Source organism: Pteropus alecto, unplaced genomic scaffold (assembly GCF_000325575.1).
Source record: "Pteropus alecto unplaced genomic scaffold, ASM32557v1 scaffold110, whole genome shotgun sequence".
Classification (NCBI taxonomy): domain Eukaryota; kingdom Metazoa; phylum Chordata; class Mammalia; order Chiroptera; family Pteropodidae; genus Pteropus; species Pteropus alecto.
In genome coordinates this window covers 1002628-1024921 of record NW_006431920.1, presented here as the reverse complement: position 1 = coordinate 1024921, position 22294 = coordinate 1002628, and the positions used below count along the sequence as shown (strand labels likewise).

Genomic DNA, 22294 nt, shown 5'->3' with positions numbered 1-22294 from the left:
TCCCAGAGCACAAAAAAGTTACATAGTTGGTAAGTATACTTTAATATCCCTGGTAGCTTTTTAAAAATATCACCCAGGCATTCTGATTCTAGCTGATCTGGTAATTTTTAAAAGCTCTCTAGAAGTTCAAGCATTCTACTATGTAGCCAGAATTGAACAGTCCTAGACTTGGCCTCTTAACCATTGTTCTATATCTCCCCTCATAAGTAGCAATACACAGACCACAGGTTAAACATTTGATGGCAGTCCAGCCCTCAGTGCGATAATTGATTCGGTCAAGGATCGTCAGTAGATACTGAAGCCACTGAGTGAAAGGTTGTTGGAGATGAAGACATTCACGTGGACTCAAAGTGTCATGCCACAGTTGACTTACTACTTCATTACTCTAGGCAAAACATCCTTTTATAGTGGACAGATTTGGTGGGCACTACTGTGACCAAGTGGTCAAGCTTAGCAACACTAGTAGTGGGACAACCTGACATTTTGTGCCTGCTGATGGGATGCGTTATTATGCAGCACAATCTGTAAAGTATTCGTGCCAAAAACGTTTCACTTGAATCAAAACTCTAGCCCTAATTTCTAAGAATCTGAGAATGTAGGGCATACTGGAACAAATTAAATGATACTATGAGAGAAATAATAAGGTGGATCCAGTATGTGGGATAATCCATGAGACAGGCAGCCTGTACTGCTCAAAAAAGGTCAATATCATGAAGAACAAAAAACAAAGGAGACTGTTCTAGAGAAATGGGGGCCAAAAGAAACATAACCAGAAATAGTGCATGGACCTTGATTAGATCCCGCATTGGGGAAAATATATGGTAACAACAATTGGGGAAATTTAAATTTAGACTATATTAGATGACTTTTTGGAATTACTGTGTATTTTCTTAGTTATGATAATGATATCGAAGATATATAGGAGAATGTCCTTATCCATCTCTATACTTTAAACATTTACTGAAGATCCCAAAGTGCTTTTGTGTATATAGGTTATATCTGTTACTATTTCTGTATTTAAAATTAAAACTAAGAAACTTTAAAATATTATTGCAAAATAAGTATACTTCTAGTTGTGTTTCTGTGTATATTTAAGGAATATTTCAGATTTCAAAATAATGATTATTGAGCATTAGTGAGGTTAATGAGATTATAGTAGATATAACCACAGTTAAAATATTGAGACAAAAATGGAATTCACCTCTAAAATGTACTTGTTTATACTTTAATATCTTAGAAAACTCTAGAAAACACAAGAATACATGAGCACACATTCTATTGGTCATTAGAGCAGGGATTAGGGAAGGTATTCTGTAAAGGACTGGACAGTAAATATTTCCAGCGTGTGGGCCACTCAGAGACAGGGGCTTCTGTGTCACAACTACTCAGCTCTCTTGTTCCCTAAAAAGCAGCCATAGGGATTATGTAAATGAGTGGACATGGCTGGATTTGGCATGCTGGCCGGGTTTGCTGATCCCTACTTTACACCCATGAGAGAAGGAGAGTGAAAAGAAGAAATAATACCTTAGAGTTCTTATGGAAAGAGTCTTGCCCTGTGGGTCCTCTGACAGGGTTGTAAAGCACGCCGCGAGGTCCACTGGTTTAGGCTGTTGAAATTGATAGTTGACACCGATCAGGACTTTCGAGCATGTTTTAATTGTTCTTTACTGTTAGGATATTAAACACTTTAGTGTTTTAGTTTTAAGTGGTTATTGGATTTTTTTTCCCCCTTGTTTTTTCCTGTGGAATGCTAATTATAATGATTTGGGCTAAAATCAGTTGCCTCAGTTCTTCTGCTCAATTGTGGGATCTTTTTTGGGGACTGTGCCCTATTTTGTTGTTTTGGCTATAGCCTGCTCTATGTACATTTTCATTTATCAAACCCATTCACATCGTGCATTATAAGCACTTAGAATCTCTTACTATGTTTTTTATAGTTTATGTGTAGCATTGTCTCACACATGTCTTATTAGAGAAAACTTGACTACTTTGTGTTTTTTGGTATCAATTTGAAAATAATTTTTTTTTTTCTAGCATTTTCCCACAGATAATTGTTGATCTATATAAGAAAGCTATTGGGGTTATTTTTGTGCTTTTTTAAAAAAACTGGATACCTTAATGAGTACCTTTATTATTTCTAATAATTTTTAGTTGTTTTAATGATTTTCTAGGCGTAAAATAATTTAATCTACAATTAATAATTTGCCTCTTCCTTTCTAAGTTGAAGCTTCTTGTTGCCTCATCTCATGGGCCATCGCTTCGGGAACTGCCTTACATAATAGTGGTGATGGCTTCTCCCAGATTCAGTGGGAAAGCTTCCGGTATTAAGCCCTCGAGCACAATGCTGGTTGTTGGCCTGGCACCAGGTCAACCAAGTTTCCTCTTTCATTTTGACTAAAGGTTTCTATTAGGAGTGGATATTGGATTTTTTTTTCCAAGTGCCTTCTGAGCTTCTTTCAAGATGTTGTTTTTCCTTTTGGCTTGCTTACGTGATGACCTATACCACGGAATAATTCTTGGATCCCTCATGAGACCATCACCCTCCTTTGGTCATGGTATATAAGATGTTTTACCTCAGTTCTTCTGCTTGCTAATGATTTATTTATGATTTCTGTATTTATAATACAAAATGCGAGGTTAGTCTGCGGTTTATGTTTAGTGTGCTGTCTTCGTCGTGTTTTTGGTATCAGGCTCTATTAACTTTTGGAGGAAGAATTGGGGAGCCTTTCTTTTTCTCAGTGCTTTGGAGCCGCTAAAAGAGCATTGAGAATGATCAGCTATTCTCAGTGATCGAAGCATCTAAAGAACTCGTCCTTGAAACATGGACTAGGGCTTTCCTTAGCTGGCAACTTTCTCCATCTCTAATGATTATTGGTTTCTGTAGGGATTTTTTTCTCTTCTTGCGTTCATTTTGGTAATTATCCAGGAAAATCATATACTTGAACCACATGTTCTAATATATTAGAATAGAGTTGTACAGACTTTTCAGTTGTTCAATTTCCTTTGCATCTATGATCATAGTCCCTTTCAATTTCCCCTTCGTTTTTTATTACACCTGTCTAATTTTTAATAGAAATTTATTTTTACTCTTTTATGTATTGTAAAAATACTTTCTACTTTTATATTATTACAAAAGACTTTCAGGCATATTAATTCTGAGATGATCATGTGTAGTTGGAAGTGCAAGTTGAAGTTCATGATAGAAATTTGGAAATATACTTCAAAGAGTCATTGCTATCTAGTTAGTTCCTTGAAGAATCCCCCGTATGCTAAGAGTTTCTTTAAGGGACTGTCAGAGGACAGGGACCTACCTCTTAAGTATACAGTTTAGTTGCATTAATTATATTCATGATGTGCAACTGTTACTACTATCGATTCCAAAACTTCCTCATCACTCTAAACAAAAACTCTGTAACCATTAAGCAGTAACTCTTCGTTTCACCTGCCCTAGCCCCTGATAACTACCGATCTACTTCCTCGCTGTAAATTTGTCTTGCCTCAATATTTCATGTAAGTGGAATTGTACAATATTTCTTCTTTTGTGTCAGGCTTATTTCATATATCATAATGTTTTCAAGGTTCATCCACGTCGTAGCATGTATCAGAATGTCATTCCTTTTTATGGTTGAGTAATATTCCATTATGTTGTATATACCATATTTTGTTTATCCATCCGTGTTGATAGACGCTTGAGTTGTTTCCACCTTTTGCTATTGAATAGTGAATTGTGCTGAAATGAACATTGGTGTGCAAGCATCTGAGTCCCTGTTTTTAATTCTTTTGTGCATACACCTAGGAGTAGAATTGCTGGGTCATATGGGAATTCTATATTTAGCTTTTGAGGAATGTGGGTTTTTTTTTTAAAGGAATTTTTCGTTAAATTCATAGGTATTAGAAAGGTTAACAGAAATAGAAAATCATGATGAATTATAAGAAATCTTGAAATAATAATAATTATATCTGTTCTTTAGGGAAATACAACCAGAACTTGCCCAGTGCTTTTCCGACTTGTCCTTTTCACTTCCACCGCCTCCCGTTTTTTATCATGGAGCTACTCCTGCCTACTCGCTTCGTTTCTCTTTGACGCATCAGCAGACCTGGGGGGCTTGGGTTTCAGAACATTTTTCTCACATCACAAGTAGTTTATTTTATAGAATATAAAGTATCTAGAAATAGACATGCCTGTCAGCCTTCTTGCTATTGCACTGTTAACACAGAATTAATGGAGCAGAAATTTAAATAAAAGGAAATAACAAATAACAGTAAACACCGCTGTTACCTGGAAATGGGAGTTCCCAGGCCTCTGGCACGTCAGTCGGGACGTGTGCGTGCCTCCCCTTCTCTTCAGTGGAGGTCGAGGGAGACTCGAAGGTCTCTGGAATCACCCTCCCCGTGGGGCTTTGAGCACCCTCTTCGATATGGCGGTGCTGATATTCGATATTCTCTGGCTTGTTGTCCTCTTTTAGTTTTATACACGGCTCCTTGGATTATTTAATAATCTACTTTTCTTGGGCTTACTGGTAACGAAAAGGGAAGAGCAACATCTTCGTGTGATGGTATCGTTTTCTCCTCATTTTCTGTCCCTTGCTCACTAGATTTCAGCCACCCTTGGACTCTTCTTCCCAGTCCATTCATTTATTCCCCACTCTGGTACTTTCCAGGTTGGGCCAGTCCATGCCAGTGACAAGGGTCGTAACTATTTACAAGTTACAGTGTCATTCTGGACTTACACGGGTTGTCTGAGAGCATGTGTCCTTCTCGACATGTGATAGTCTACCCCTAGGGGCTTTTAGTGGAGCACTTTACATTATTTTTAAATATTTCGTAACACTAAATGAAAATAGTAAATTTGCTTTCAGTAAGACTGCAAGGTCAACTCACTTCACCTTCGACTCAGATGATGCTAGTGCATCATGGTAACATGTACTTGTCTGCTGATCAGAAACTCTATTAACAGTTACATATCTGAATAAAAAAAACCAGGATAGCAAATTAATTTTCAGTGTGGTTAAGTTACTAAGACTACTTCAGAGTGGGAGATCATGGGCACAAATTAAGTTTTAAATGTACTATAAAGAATCTGCTGTGATTTAAAGGTCAGAAACAACTGATGTAGTTCATCCCTTTTGTTTTACAGACGAGGAACTGAGATTCAGAGAAGTTACTTGGCTTATCCAGTGTCCCGCAGGAAGTTAGTGAGTTCATAAAAGAAAAATACCTTATACTTACAACAACAGACAATTTCTACATATGGGTCATATTTTTTGAAGAGCAAATCGTGCCAGATCAATTGAATATCTTTTTATAAGAATATGTTGGACATTGTTCGTGTACCTTCTGTCTATTTCCCCTTTTCCCTTTCACATATGAACCCAGGTTTTCATCAGGGTATCTGTTCCTTCCCCAATTCCTTGTCCTTTGGGCAAAGTTGACCCTAACTACCGAGCTGAGTCTTGGTTGTCTTATGTCGGTTGCTTGGTATACTTGGTTACCTTATACCAATAGAACTTTCTGCAGCAGTGGAAATGTTCTAATCTGTGCTGTCCAGTACTGCAGCCACTAGCCACATGTGGCTGTTGAGCACTTGAAATGTGGCTAGTGTGACTGAAAAACTGACTTTTTAATTGTCTTCATTTTAGTTAATTTTATTTTAAATAGCTATATGTGGTTCACGGCTCCTGTATTGGACGTCGTAGCTTCATACCATTTCCTCTTCCCATAGCACATGACCTGAGCAATCTAATCTGGGCGACTTATGGGATGTAAGTAGCTTCCTGGTGGATATGAACAGGAAACATTTATACCTAATTGCTACTGGCAGATATCCTATGACTTGCTAAGTTTTGTGGGTAGAAGAGTGGAGCACAAGGCAAAAATCTGGGCCCCGACAGCCATTAGTGAGCTTTGGATCAGTCGAGCCCGAAGCCTGCCTTGTCTCTGGACTTTAAGTTGCATGAGCCAGTGACTCAGCTTTGATATATAAGCCAGTTTGTATTGACTGTTCTGTCATCTTAGAGTATCCAAGCAGATGCAGAGAGAATGACACGCCAGGCACTCTGCTACTTGCTGGGAAAAGAAAGATGAGTAAAGAATAAAATGCAGATGCTTGTCCTTGAGGTGAAGTTAGTGTATAAGAGGAGATGCAGTAGCACACATGTGTTCTGGGTCTTGCCTGTCTGAGTCCCCTTCAGTGGGAATGGCTTTACTGAAGAGGTCCATGCAGTCTGCCTGGCACCGCCCTCCACCCTGCTCCTCACCCCGGGCCTTGGTCACACCCTGTGCGGGCTCCTGACCCAAGAACCACCAACACATGGGCCAGCCAGTGACCTGTTAGATTTCATCGCCAGAGAGTGAGGACACTGAAGCAAAAACGTCTCATGGAGTAAGGGCTACAGACAGTTATTAGGGAACAGAGGCTGCTAGTAACCGCACAGTGCACACAGAGTAGAGGGACAGATTTATAGAGTGAGGGGGGGAACCATACAGAGAAGGTGAAGGAGGAGGGGGCGCAAAGGGAGGGGAAAAAAGACAGTTTGTTCTCTGGGCCTTGAAGGATGAGTAGGGTGTGCCAGGTAGAGAAGGTGAAACATAGTTTCAGTATCAACAGGGGCAAGAGGAAGATGGTAGGTAGAGTAATGTCTGCGGTGGAAATTGTGTAGGATGCAGGGTGGGGAGTCTGGAGAGGAGGCTAGGGAAGTGGGCTCTGATGAGGTTTTGCCCAGTCATCTGTGACTGCTAAGAGATCTGGGTAGTGGGGAGCCATCCAGGGTTGTTGAGAGGAGAAATTGGGGCCTGACATGGGACCAGTTAAGACTAGAGATGCTTGAGGACCTGACTGACAGCAGTGGCAGCTGGAATGCAGAAGGGATAGATCAGCAAGGCATGTCAGAACTAGAACTGATAAAGTTCGATGGCAGATCACATATGGGACTTCAAGTAGAGGAGCATTTGAGAATGAGATGAACTTGATATCCAGGTTAGCAACCGCACAGGTGCTGACATTCTTAAATGAGGGTAAGAAGGACTATGAATTTGGGTTCTGATCATATGTTGAATTGAGTTACACGGGGCACATTCAGGTCGTGACATCCAGTAGCAGTTGGAAATAGAAGTGTAGACCTAGAAGAGGATGGTGAGAGTTATAGATCTGAACATGATCAGTCGGAGCTATGGGAATTGATGAGATCATCAGGTACAGGGCTCAGGGTCAGAATTACCCGAAGTAGCCACTGTTTGATAACACCAAGGCCCAAGCTGATACACAAGGGAACTCAGGGACAAGGGTGAGGGGTGGGAAGTAGTTCTGATAAAGACTTTGAGAGCCTGAACAAGACCTAACCAAAAAGTGTAGAGGACTAAGAAGGAAGTGATGAGTATTTTTAAGAAATGAAGGAATGCCTCTCTTTCAAGAGTATCACATGATTAAAGATTATTTTCATTTAAAAGTACCAATTCTCACAACTATTTAAAATCAGTCTTTGTTCAGGAAGAGTCCCTCTCTGCATTTAGCCATTGTTTTGGAAGAACAGATTGAAAGAGAAAGTTCAGTTTGGTTTTCATTGAGCTGAGAAACAGAATCAGCTGCCAATGGTTAAGGTCTTCGTCCCACCTCCCTCTGCCAGGGATTCTGAGCACTGTTTGTGAAGTTAGTTTCCAGTCTTAGCCTCCAAGAAGGGAGGACCTGGGCAGGTAGATCTTCCCGACTCACCCCTTTGGTCAGCGTATTCTGGGTTTATTCAGTTGGGCGGTGAAGCCTTTTTTTCATTTACAATTCTAAGTGTTTAACCTGCTTCCTTGTGGTTTCATGTGTTTTGTTTTTGCTTTGCAAGAGGTTCATTGCCACTATGCGGAATTACGTGCCTACAGATTCATCTTACTGGCACCGATTTCCCCTTTGGATCACTCTAAATAATGCCCATTCTTCCTTAAGAACTACCGTCTAGGTTTTTCAAGTCATGCAGAAACATGTCAGGGGAAATCTTTGCCTGATGAATAGAGTAATGTTGAGATTTACAAAAAGCTGTTGAGGATTCCAACTCAGCCTTTTGGAAAAATAACTGGGTCATGTGGCTCTGGATGGGGACAGGGAACTGATAGCTCTCTTACTCTGGGTATAGAATATCCACCGTTAAGGACAGATCTTTTTTTTTAACATTTTACAGTAGAAAACTGTCCCTGTTTTTTAAATTTTTTTAATTTTTGTATATTGGTTTACAAAAACAAAAACTAAGAAATGATCGAGTTATCTCTATCCCTGTAAGTGGAACCAGCCTCCCAGTCCTGCACATCCTTTCATTACGCAGCCCTCCCCCCGCCCCCCACCGCCCCAGTGAAAGCTCATCTCTGCTCCCAGTTAGCCGGCCCCTGTTTGGCCAGTCCCCGCAGCTCTGACACATTTGCTTGAGCTAGAAGCAGCAATAGAGTGTGAATTCAATAGGTTTGACTTTGGCTCCGATGCTCATTTCTGCCCTTCTTATTTCAAAGCCCCTTTGATACCAGCTTCTGCAGTGTAGACTGCTGCACTCATGTCTCTGCAGTTCACGCGGGCTTCACTGAACCTACTATTCCAGGTGCAAATGCTCCTCGGGCCCATCACCCTGGTGCACAAGGGCCAAGATCCAAACCTGTCTGGCTAGCCTTGTCGGCATCTCTACCAGGGAGGGAGATGTGACAGAACGTAGCAGCACTCTTAGTAGGGAAAAAAAAGGACAGAACAAGAGCTTTTGCCAGTCACACTGCCTCTTAGTTCTTCATATTTTTTATTTGTTAAAACAAAACAAAACAAAACTTTATAATAAATACTTGCCTTGACTTCTTCATAGGTTCTTGCGTAAATCAAATGAGGTAATGGAAGGGAAAGTATCTTAAAAAGGAGAAAGCATAGCATTTCATTATGGGCATTTTCCAAATTACTTTTTGAAGCTTGTTGCCTCTTGAGGCAACAAGTATCAAGTGCCTCCTCCTGCAGAGGTTCTCAGACCCCGTGGTGTCAGTGATGGGCTGCCCCAACCCAGCGGGGGTCCCCGCCTGCCTCTCCAGCCACAGTTCCTGCACCTGCTCCTTCAGCCCTTTGGTCCAGCCAGACGGGACTCTGTATTGTCCTAAGCAGTCCCCTGCCTCCTCTGCCTCTGCGCATGTGGCCTCTTCTCTTCTGCCACACAAGCTGCCTAATTCCTTGTCTCCTGTGAAAATTCCTCTAGTCTTCAAATGTCAGGTGTCATTTTGCATGTATATTAATTATCTATGGCTGTGGAACAAATTGCCACAAACTTAGTGGCTTAAAACAACACATTTACTGTCTTGCATTTTCTATGAGTCAGTGTAACATAATAAGAAATATATATTTGGCCTTTGTCTCCAGTTCCTGACATAGGGCTCCTAAAACCCTTGTAATTTCCTGCGTGATAGTAGCGCTAGGAACATCTTTTGTTCTAATATTTGATCTTTGACCCTGGTTCCTGACACAGAGCTCCTAAAACCCTCGTAATTTCCTGAGTGATAGGCACATCTATTGTTCTATGAGGCAGCTCTTGGTGGACTCCTGGATAGCTTCACGATGGGGGCCGGGCACCTGGAAGACCAAGCCATGATCAGAAGCTTGACATTTTTAGTCCCAGCTTCCATCTTCCAAAGAAGGGAGAAGGGCTGCAGATGGAGTTAGTAACCGATCATGCCCACATGATGAAATTGATCACACTCATGTGATTTCATAAAAATTTCTGAACTATGGGTTTTTGAGAGCTTCTGGGTCGGTGAATTCACCCATGTGCCGAGAGGGTCGTCCAACTCCATGGGGACAGAAGCTTCTGCTTGGGGTCCTAGAGACCCTCACCCTGTGTATCTCTTCATCTAGCTGCTCATCTGTAATTTTTCTTATATTCTTTGTACTAAACCGGGAAACTTAAGTTATGTGTTGCCATGAGTTCTGTGAACTGTTAGAGAAAATTATCAAACCCAAGGAGCCCCGATTTGAAGCCAACTCAGACAGAAGTGTGGGTAACCTAGAGACCCACTACTTGCATTTGGTGTCTGAAGTGGCGGGGGCAGGGCAGTCTTGTGGGACTGAGCCTTTAACCTATGGAGTCTGTGCTGACTCTGGGTAGTTAGTGTCATAATTGAATTAAATTATAGGACACCCCCAGAAGACTGGAGAATTGCTTGATGTGGAAAGCCCACACACTGGGCGTCGGAAGTGTGAGTAGAGGACCACGTCGGGTTTCCCGTTTGTCAGGGCCCTGGGCATGGCTCAGCTCGGCCCTCTGCCTCACGGTTTCTTACCAGGCCACAGTCCAGGCGTGGCTCTGCTGAAGGCCTGACTAGGAGAAGAGCTAAGCTTGTGGCCACATGTAGTTCCTTGTGGGCTTTTAGACTGAGGAGTTCGGTTCCTTGCCCGCTGCTGGCTGGAGGCAGCCCTCAGCTCCCTGCTGTATGGTCCTCCCTGTATGGCAGCTGACTTCATCAGACCCAGCAAAGAGATTGCTATCCGAATGGAAGTGACATCTTGTTATCTTAGCCATACTCTGTTGGTTAGAAGCAGGACAGCTAGCTCCTCTCCTCACTCGAAGGAAGGGACTTTTTCAAGGGCCTGAAGACCAGGAGGCATGGGGATGGCTGGGGCCATCTCAGTCTGCTCACCACGAGATGCTCTCCACAGGCCCATACTTACTTCTTCCAACTAAGTGTGTGATGTTTCTTTTCTGTGGTTCTTTTTCATAGATTTCTTTTTTTTTTTTGCAATTTACATTCATGACTGATATTATTATAGTTGAATATTTTTTTATTTCCCTTATGTAACTGTTTTTGCTTATCCTTCACCCACTTGCAATTCCCAGAACGGAGTCTTGTATTCAACAGGTGTTCTGTAAAAGACTGCCCTTCCTTCCCTTGTTTTGAAACTGAAGAAGGACCAAACTAGTCACTCTCCTGTTTAACACCTGAGCCCTTTTTCTTCACAGCAGCCACATAAGATCCATTATAAAACCTTCACAATTGCCAGTTTGGCACCAAAAGCAGTGACTCATCTACGTCTATATAACCTGGCTGGAGTGATCTGCATTAGTCTGATGTGCATTTAGAACTAGACTTATTACCTTATAAAGGAGAAGCAGTTTTCCATCAAAGGTGCTTCAAACATGGGCCGTTTTCGAGCGGTGCCTTGCACTGTTTCCTGGAGGGCCTGATGGATCTCAGAAATGATGCAGTCTGAAAGAATCAGGTTCTTTAAACTGTTTTCTTTTGCCTGGCAGTGATCACCTTGTAGTGCTGCTAGTATAAGGTCACAGCAAACAAATTGATAAAGAGGACCAGCTCTCGGAGAAGCCGTGTTTTTGCTCTTTGCCTTTTGCCCAAGCACTGGGCTGGATCTCCTTACCCCCGCTGGACATGTTCAGTAGGATGAAGTACCACAAGTGCTCGAAGAGGCTTGGAACCTAGGAGAGATGTGATGCGTGTTTGCTGTATGTGAGATTGCAGACTCCAAACACAGTGAAACCTTTCCAGTCTGGCTTCCCGAGCTTTGAGGCCATCGTCTACTTAGTTCTCTAAGATAGCTTCGCACATTTTTCACAATTTACATTTTGATGGATAGCCTGTCCTTAGGAGGCAAGCGAAGAAGCACCAGTCTGATTTTAGCGAACATCGTCTAGTGTTGAAACGATCCCATCACAGTAAGATGTGAAGCTTGGCGCCTTTAAGAAAAACTCGTGGAGGAATCATCCATCAGTTGGAAAAGATGCAGAATTAGTAAGTTAATGCTAGCTCTAGGCGGGAGCGCATAAGTGTGTGTGCCTACATTTGGGGGTCTTTTGGGAGCCATGAGGCTAAAAGCCAATTAAAGCTTTAGTAGAGAGAAATTTAAAAGTGGTTTCTCCTGGGCAAGAGAAAGATTTAGAGCAGAGAGTGCTCAGGAAAGCAGGAGAGTGTGGATGGTATAATTAATACAGTTCACAGCTGGGAATGGGAATCAGTGTGGAGCCCCGTCTAAGAAGATAGCCCTGTGAAGGACCCAGTTTTGGGTCTGAAACTCACACCACCCAGGTCTCGGCTCCAACGCAGGGACCTGAAGCCATCTTACGGTCAGCCCCATGAGGAGGGTGACCAAGTCCTGCCGCAAAGAGGACCTCCTTTTTTAATCCCTTACTGGTCTATAAATTAGAACAATGCAAGAAAGTTGGGTAATGAAGGGATTTTTTTCCTCTCTTAATGCTTGAGTATTAACTTCCTTTTCATTCATTTGTACGTCCTATTACTCTTAATTTGTTGAGTCCCTCTTGCCCCAGTCTCTACCCATCTGTCTACCCAAGATGTAGAACTATATCTCCAGCTTGGGTAGAGGACATCATCATACTTCTATTTCATTGTCACCCCAAACTCGAAATGTGCTCAAAACAGAGTTGATTGACTTCTCCCAGTATCTTATCACTCAGGCACATCTCTCCAAAATCATGTGTTCTTGTCCATTCTCACTTCCATCAGTGCTGTTCAGATCCCGAAGATTGAGCGGCATCATGCGAAGAGGATGCGGTGTCGGCACTCGTGAGACTTAGGTTTGAATCCCGCCCTTTCCAGTTCCTAGCCGGTGACCGTGGCAAGCATGTTACTCATTTCCCTCATCTCTGACGTTAGCACGACAAGACCTGCCTGCCTCATTTGATTATTGGAGACTATTCAGTGTGACGGTGTATGTAAATCACATCCAGGGCTGCCTGAATCACGTTTGCATTTGAGCCTTGCCTGGAATTGTGGAACCCCCTCTGATTGTAGTGCATAACCTCCACACCCCCTAGCACTTTGCAACAGATGAGTTTGGCTTCTATGTTTCAGAGAAAACAAAGACTGTCCCGGGAGCCCCCTAGCTTTTAGCTGCCAGATTTACAAATGGCTTGTGTCTAGAGCCCTCCCAGCCTCCTTTTATTTTGATACCATGAAGTTGGCATCTCTCTGTCCTTCTGCCTGAGGTCAGTCCTTTCCCTTGGGCTCTGTATCCCGTCCCTTCCTGCCCAGGGACCGCTCCCTTTCCTGATTGTGCCCTCTTCAACCGCACCTTCCTTACTGGTTCCTTCCCATCAGCAGTGAACTGTGCCCATGCCTCCCTTATCTTAAAAAAATAAATTAAAGCCTTGTCGTGATTTCTCCCACCCTGTATGGTTCCCTTCCTTCACAGCCAGCCTTCCGGAGCCCGGTCCACACCGCACGTCCGCAGTCCGCCTCCCACTCAGTTCCCCATGCACGGCATTCTGACTTCACTCCGTTTCCTTCTTTAAAATGATTCTCACTAGGTTGTCTGTTACCTTGTCACTAAGGCCACACTGCTGACTATGTTTTCCCTATGGAAACGCTTGCTTTTCGTGGCTTCTCTGACCCCACATTAGCTTGGTTTTTCTCCGCCCTCTCTGACTATGCCTCAGTCTCCTTGCCGACTTTTCTACTTGTGCTTTCTTAAATGCTGGTGTTCCCTGCTGTTCTGCCCTGGGCTCGCTTCCCTGCTAATTCTGAACCATCTCCGAGGGAGCTAGTTCACTTATTTATTTGCCCGCTGTACACAGACGATGCTCTCGTTTCTGTCTCCAGCCCAGACCTCTCTTAAGCGCCAGATCTGCTATCCAACACCTCCAACTCACTAAGTCCCAACTGAACTGACACCCCCTCCTGATAGCCGGAAGATGCTCTTCCTGTGGCGGCTCATTGCTCATTTGTCTGTAGCAGTGGCTTTCACACTTTAGTGTGAGTCTGAATCACAGTCCACTTGGAGAGCTTGTTCCAACAAACAGATTGCTGGGCCTCATCCCCAGAGTTTCTCGGTGGGGCCTGAGAATTTGCATTTCTAAGAGTTCCCAGGTGATGTTGATGGCGTCGGTCAGGGAACATACTTTAAGAACTTCTGTTAGAAAGAAATGAGGCAGCTTTTTCCGTTCCTTACTGTACCCGATACAACTTTCCTCACCTCCAGTTCACCACCAGCATCTAAATGATCTTGTCAGTTTTCCTTCTAAATACCTCTCTATCCAGAACCCTCCGTGCCCTCTGCCACAGGTTTGATTTATTGCAGTAACCTGCTCGCTGGCCTTTCCTGCCTCCAGTCTCACTTCTAAATCTGTTTCTCATACAACAACCAGTGGGAGCTTCTTAAAGCATAAATCCTGCCAGTCTCCTGCCTGCTTTCTTCTGAAGCTTTCCATTGTCTTTGGGATAAATCTAAACTTCTTAACGTTGACCGGGCCTCTGCCTACCTAGATAGTGCCATCTCTTGCCTCCTTACTTCACACAGAACGTACCAAGTACACGGAAGTGTGTGCAATTAAGTGTATGTATCATATAGCACTTACTGAGTGCTTAATGCAGCACTTTTACATACATTAATTTTATTTAATCTTCTCATTAACCCTGTCAGATGGGTTATATTTTATGGAAGATAAAACGTGACCCATTTTATAACACAGCCATTGTCTTGTCCATGAGTCCTGTCCAGTCTGTTGTGCCCAGGGTTACAGGGATGGAGTCACTCAGAACTCCCTGCGGGAGCTGATAACAGCGACAACATTAATAGTATCCAACAGTTTTTGTTAATATACTTTACGCCCAGGAGCCACATGTAAGCATGACTATTCCTGATTTACAAAGGGGGAAATTCAGAGAGAAGGAATAACTTGTTTGAAGCCACATAGTTTTGGATTCAGATCCGGTGACACCAGAGCTCATGTTTTTAACTTAGTCTATCACTCCATGGGTGGAAATAGTGAAACTATAGAGAGAGCTATTTGTCAACTGGCATCTTCTAAAACTTCAAATCCTTCCATGCTTATGACCGAATCACAGAATTGTTGGCAACCATCCCATCCTCGCTGAAACCCACCCACATGCACCCGCCTTTCTCCCAGATCTTGTTTACGGTGGTGGGAAGAGTTTGCATTTGGACTCATCCTTGGATCATCCCCCTCTACCTTGGGTCTAACCATCTCCTTGGATGAACCCCGGGATAAGTTACTGAAGTGCGGATTGCCATTCTCTAAAAATTCAGAATAGTGACACTTCCCTCAGGGGGTTGCTGATAAGAATAAATGTGAGACACCTGCCTCTGCACCCCATCCCTCGAACTTCTGCCTCAATGTGACACTGGACACTCTCCGAGTAGCTTCCTTGCTCTTTTCCTGTTGTGTGTCCTGCACAGATCACCATCGCCCCCTCCCTTGTTCTCACCCCGTCACTGCTCCCTAACTGCCACCTGAAAAATATTTCTAAAATATAAATCCTAGGGACTTTCTGTTAATAGTAATGGTGGGCTGTTATTCAGCCCACTGATACGACTACACATATTTGGACCAAAAAAAAAAAACAAAACCCAAAACGTACAACCTTCTTTTTAAAGCATCAGAGGGCTGGCAGGCATAACCAGGTTAAAATTAGAATGGAGAACCCAGGCAACATTGCAGATTTGATCAGTGGTTATGGGAGCCACAAAAGTCAGACTTTTCACATGAAGCTGGGACCCCAAAGGGCTCTACACCATTAGGGTGAGGGTAGACCTGAAACATACCAGCTCTTGTGTAGAATTGCAGTCCAGATTCAAGCTGACTGGGTCAACCAAGGAATCTCAAGTCTTGAATGGGTTTAAGGGCTGATAGTGCCTCCAGGTATCTGGCAAAATCAAGTGGAAATTCTTTCAAAAGGAAAAATTCTTCAACCTAGGCCTCAAATTATTCAGTGACTAGCACATAAATATAAACAGGCGCCCAAGGAAACCATATGCCAGTGCGAGAACCATCAGCAGCTACAAACAATAGAAACAGCCCCAGGTAAATGTCAGCGGATGCCGGAATCATTGCCATTTTTTAAAAATCTGCATCTGAAAAATGAAAGATAAGCTTGAAGATAGTAGCAAAGAATAGGAAACTGTGAAATATGACAGCAAATTGGAAAAGGAATGAAATAAAACTTCTAGAAACAAGCATAACTGTAATGAAATTAAAAACTCAGTGGGTGAGGAAAAATATGTCTTGGAGTTTAAAGAAAAAACCTCAGTGGATGAGTTTAACAGAAGATTGGATAAAGCTGAAGAGAAAGCTAATGAACTGGAAGACAGTAAGAAAAACTTATCTAGAGTAACAGGCAGAAACCACAGAGGAGAGAGGGTAAGTGACCTAGAAAATAGAGTGAGAAAGTATAAATTTAATTAAAGTCCCAGAAGGCCATGAGAAAGAAAATGAGCAAAGGTGAAATTTGAAGTTAATGGCTGAGATTTTCCATAACAGTTGAGATGCCAAACCACAGATTAAAGAAGACCAGTAATTGTAAGCAGAAGTAAAAGAACAAAATCTAAACTTAGATACATCAAGATGAAACTGTAGAAAACCAAAGGCCATGAGAAAATCTTAAAAGCAGCTAGAGAAAAAGATTATCTTCAAGGGAGTAATAGACTGACCACTGACTTCTCATAAAATATAATTCTAATCATGTTATTCTCAAAAATTTCAATGGCTTTCCATCCCTAGAATATAAAAGACGTACTCTTCAGCATATGAAGCCTTTGTGGTCTGGTCCCTGCAGCTTAGACACAGAACCTTCCTGCTCAGTTTACTCTTGGCAATGTGCCTTTACACATGCTCTTCCCTTTCTCGACTCCTCTCTCTAGCCAGCCTTCCCATTTTCAACTCAGGGGTTCACGGTCAAACTGTGTGGCTCCCTTCTTACTGCCTTTGGGTACACTGCTTGCCAGCTGTCATCAGCACCACGTGCTTTCAATGTTTGTTTTCATCTTCATCTCCTTTCTAGCACATGAGCTCTCTGAGGGCAGAGACAGTGCCCAACACTCCGTCGATATTCAGGACCTTCACTGGGTTCACACCAGCATTTCAGGGGGTCCAATCACCACTTACACAATAGCTTGCTGTAGGTTTTCACGGCTCTTCCTATGATGCTCTAATTCTTGCTTGTGTGCAGAACAGGTCACCACTGTCAGCACCAGGGTTCCTGCAAGCTGTCATCGACTGGCTCTGCCTCTTCATTACTCCCATTCCCTCGGTGAAACTGGAATAGCAGTATCCACTCTACCCAGAATGTGAGTTGTGCTATGGGTCAAATGAGGTAGCGATTGTGAACACACCATGAAAACTCCCTGGCACCATGCAATATTGTTAGCATTATTTCAGAGCGAGTGGCTTGCTTGGTCTGGGGATTTTGTGAAGAAGGGAACTCACTGGTGTCCCTGAGCCTTGGCCCTGGCAAGGGCTGAATGTGGGCTCTTAGTAGGATCATCAGCACCCACTATGCCTGGGAGACCTGTAGCATGGCAGATGCTATGTGAGGACCTATGTTGTCATTTCAACATTTCATTGGAATGAGGGGCTCATAAAATTAGCTTTCCTGGTTGATTGATTTTAAGAGATCTGAAGGGAAATAGTTTTATTAACAAAAAAAAGTGCAGTTTTTGCATTTTTATAAATTTCTGTGGCCCTTTAGAGATGTTGGAAAAAGCTTAAATGTGTCAGTTTGTCACTTTTTTAATTGGATAGAATTGAAACTTTTTTTTGCCAATTCCTTGCTTGTTTTCTTAATATTGCCCCCGCTTAGCATCACAGTCATTATCTGAAAACCTTTTGATGTGTTTATAAAGCATTAAGAATCATCACACTTGTCAGTCTGTTGTTTATATATGAGAAAGCCAAATCAGAATCATTTTTCTTATCAAAATAAGGTGTTGGGTTTGCACTTGATGTATGTGACAATGCCAACCTCAGCAAACCATGACATTTTATTTTTTAAATGTTTAAAATAGGAGCTTCAGATAATCTGTAGAAAAAGATGAGGATTTCACTGGACTTTTCTTCCTAGAGTATGTCTGGAGGAATATACTGAGTAGTTGCTTATGTTAGTAGTGTATCAGGTTTTTAGAAAATTCTCTCTTTTAGATGAAGAATCTTGCTAGTCACTGGTTTCTAGAATTTCTTGAGCTAGAATGGGCCGCAGAATGCTTTCAATATGATAGAGTCAAAGGCCGTGAGGATGTATATAACCTTTGCCCTGTTGAGGGCTGCCAGCAACTCTACCCTATTCTAGCAATTTTCTCATGGAATTTTATTGCTCTTGATATTCAAGCAAAAGCTCTTTTAATTTAAGCCCGTTTTTCATATACGAAGTCATTCACAGTGATGGAGACACACTGAGCAGCATCCTTCTTAGAAGTCTCTCAAACCTCTCTCCTCACTGTCACTGCCACTATCTTCATTCAGATTCTGATCGTCTCACCTAGACTGCAACTCTGGCTTTCTAAGATCTCTGCTACTTTTGCCTCTGCACTTCAGAATGCTGCCAAATTCATATTCTTAAAATGTATGCGTCCCTTGTCTTTGCAATGTTGTGTAGCAGTGGTCCCCAGCCTTTTTGGCACCAGGGACCTGTGAATTCTCCTATGAGAATCAAATGCCTGATGATCCAGGGAGGAGCTGAGGTGGTGATGCTGGTGCTGGGAAGCGGCTGCAAATACAGAAGCTTCACTCACCCGCCCACTGCTCACCTCCTGTGTGTCCCGGTTCCTAACAAGCTACAGACCGGACCGGCACCCATCCATGGCCCAGGGGTTGGGGACTCCTGTCTTATAGGATAGTGTCCAAGCTTGTCAGTTTCATCATCTGGACTCGTACGTTAGAAAGTTTGTTCTGCTGAGAATGGCGTTAAATCCTAAAACATCCGTGGCTTAAACAAGAAAGGATTTTATTTCTATCTCATAAAAAGAGACTAGAGGCAGGCAGGCCAGGGCCTGTAGGACAGTCCCAGTCTTCAGCTTATTCTGTTGTGCTGCTTTGCTCAGTAGAAAGCACCCTTGTCCTGTGACCTCAGGACCAAGACGAGTACCTGAGGTCCAGCTGTATCACATCCGCATTCTAGCCAGCAAGAAGGAAGGAAGAGGAAAGGTCTGTCTTTTCTCCTTTGAGGACACTTCCTAGAAGTCATGACACTTTAACCTGAATGTTATTGGCTAAAACTTAGACATATAGGCCATGCTTAGTCGCAAGAAGGCTGAGGAATGTAATTTTTAAACTAGCATACCCAGCTAAGTATTGGAGTCCTTGTCACTAGGAGAGGAGAGAATAATTGGGGGGTAACTGCAGTCTGCCGCAGGACGCATCCACCTCTCTGCCAGCCTTGTTCCCCTCCGCTCCCAGGCCCTCCCACCCATGCCTGCGTCCTTACTGTTGGTAGCCACACGTCAGGCCCTTTCACAGCCCTGGGCCTTTGCATGCATGCTGGCCTTTGCCTGGAATGCGCTTTAACTTCCTTATCTCTCTTCAAGTCATCTGAACATCCTTCACGCCCCAAGTTACTTCCTCAGCGAAGTTTTCTTCCGCAGCAGTGACAGTGATGGCGCATTAGTTCTTATTTGAGCACGTGGCGGTAGAAGAGCTTCACACACTTAGTAGTTGAACAGACTTTGGTTTGAATCTCTTCTCTGCAGCGTGGGCTTAAAAGAATTAATATGAAAGGTCAAAACACAGAAGTTATATTTAAAGCCACAGTGCAGATCTCTCTTTTTGAGCTGCTTCGTGTGGAGCTGTTCCCAACTTTATCACAGGTGGGGGTCACAGGTGGCCTCTCACACAGGCCCACCTCTGAGACAGCATTCTTGATTTTTACCTCCTTCTCTAGTCCTTCCTGCCAGGAATGATGTCTCCTCTGTCAGCCTAGCTGCAGATGCTGGAAAGTTGGAAATAATCTTTTACTTCTCATATCTAATAATCTTAAACTCTCATATTTATCGCCCCAAGTTCTGTTGGTTCAACTCTAAAGTACGTTTTAAACTGGCCTTGTAATTCCATATCCGGTGCCTGCCTCTGAGCGCTGTCCGCCCATGTCGGGCCTACTGCGGTAGCCCTTGACTGGTATGAGCCTGCTCTGATCTCGCCTTGGGTAGTGTCGCTTTTTTGCACAAAATTCTTAGCCAGCTCCCGTTGTATTTAGGTTTAAGTTCAGGACTCTTTAGTCCTAGAAGGCCCCACCAGCCTTGACTCGCGTCTCCCTTTCGTTCTCATCTCTCGTCCTGCCCGTTCTTGCTTGGCATGCTCTAGCTACGTGGCCGTCTTTCTGTTCCCAGATCGTGCCAAGAACTTCCACCTCTGCCCCTCTCCTCGTGCCATTCGCCACCCTTTTGTCCTCTTCTTCACTTCTACACACACCATCGCATGTCTCGGCTAAATGTCCCTTCCACACAGGGCCTTTCCTGACCCCTTAAACTAGATCACATGTCCTCTCTTCTTCCTAAGGGACAGTTCTTTCCTTCCTAGCCTTCATCACAATTTATAACAGTGTGTTTATTGAACGATTGTTTTTTGAATTAATGTATATGTTCCATAAGGGCTGGGACCATATTTCTTTTATTCACCACTGAATCCTCAATGCCCAGTGCTCAAGAAATACACATTGGAATAAACGAATAATGAACTGATCTTGTAATTAAACAATGTGGTGGATTTTCTCACAGAAATGGCAAGTTGGCTCTTCGGTGTGGTGAGCTGTAGTTGTGGGGAACCTATTAAGGTGATTCACCTTTCTAAACTGGCGTCGTGTTCCTTCATGTTTATCAGACGTATCTGTGATGCTTACCCGCAGGGCTGTAAACTCAGTTTAATTTATTAGTTGAACTCCAGAATACATCTTTGTTTGAATGAAGCCTGATTTCTGCCAGGATGTCCTCATGAACACAGAGCCTGAAAAGGTCATGCTCAGGTGTGATATCCGAACATCGTGATGGAACCCACTGCCGCAGCTTGCCCGCTTTCTTTGGATACAACCTGGCATAACCTTTGGAACTGAAGACTTGCCTGTTGCTGGGTTAGAATTTAAAGTAGCAGTCACAAGATGGAATCGTCAGTGACCATCACAGAAAGCTGTGTGCCAAGGGTTTGGGCTGCCTGGGGAAAACCCTCACTCGCCTGTACTGAGTGCTGGCGCTTGAGATCGAAAACTCAGATGTCAAGTGTCTAGGTATGGTGTACTTATCCATGGTGATTCCAGCCTCCTAATCTTTCCTGAATTACCTTGTTCTGCAGAACACATCGGCAAGATATGTTACGGAACAGATCAACAACTTGTGTGGTTGTTTCTCCCTAAAAGTATGAGAGATTTTGTTCTCGAAGCATCCAATGATTTTGGAGTCCTGAACTGTGGTCTAAAGTAAAGATGAACTTGGAGGATGTCCTCTTTTACTGAGAGACAGGGTGATCAACAATGGGAAAGTTTCCTGCCTCCAGTGGGCCCTCTGGTAGGTTTATCTCAGCATAGATGGAGAAGCAAGCCGTCGATCATTCTCCAGCGTCAGTAGGTCACACCATGTCAGTGTTCTCAGGGGACACCCAGAACAGAGACCGCTGGCTTTACGCTGAGCCTTCACTAAGAGGCAGCTGGTCCTGAAAGGATTTATTTATATTTATTTATTTATTTTGGCCTTGGTAATGTCTAAATGATAAGTACAAGTTTCTCTTAGTTTCTTGGAGTGGGTCCCATGTGAAATGGTTGTGACCCCTAGAATCCAGAAACTCCAGTGTAGTTGGCTAAGCACATTTTGTGGTGTGGGACACATGAAAATACAAAATGTTAAGTGTTCAAAAGTGTGTATGTAATTTGCCGCTTTCGTTCGTGAGTGGTTTTACTACTTCTGGTACAGAGCCCGACTCTCTTTATTGGGGAGATGTGGTTTTAGCTTCTTGGGTGAATGTGCATTTTATAAGGTTTAAAGAAAGGAAATTAAACCTTAAAAGACTTTAAGTATCTTACTCTTTATACAATTTCACCAAGAAAAGCCAGGAAAATCAGGGTTGGCATTTTGATTTATTTATTTAATAAATATAATCTATTTTCTACCATTTTGTTACAGCTGATACAAAAATATTTTTAAAAGTTAACATTTATTTTCATTTTGTTTTATTTCAGCAGATGTGCATAATAAATTAACCTATCTCTATTCTCCATTGTGGGCTGGGGCAGTATTTAACATCTAGTTGTTTTGGCATTTTGACACATGGGCAATTTAGTTTAATTCGGCATGGTTTGATGCTGTCCACATGTATGATGCTTATTATATGAATAACGTGACATAGGTAAAATGTGGCCGGCTGAGTGTGAGCATTCATACAAATTGGCGATGTGTTTGACCTTAGCCAAGTCACTTGACCACCGAGGTCCTGGTTCCCATTTGCACAAAATGAGTGGTTGGGTAATTGGTATCCAGGAATCCTTGTAGCTTTGCATTTAAAAGTCCCATGAGTCTGTATGCCTAACAGATACACATCTGACTGATTCCTCCTCT

General features: G+C 42.9%; 1 protein-coding gene across 1 annotated transcript in view; it reads left to right on the top strand.

The window, feature by feature from the left end:
* Positions 1 to 22294, top strand: part of DIS3L2 (DIS3 like 3'-5' exoribonuclease 2) — a 273001-nt gene that overhangs the window by 87180 nt on the left and 163527 nt on the right. The window lies entirely within an intron of this gene.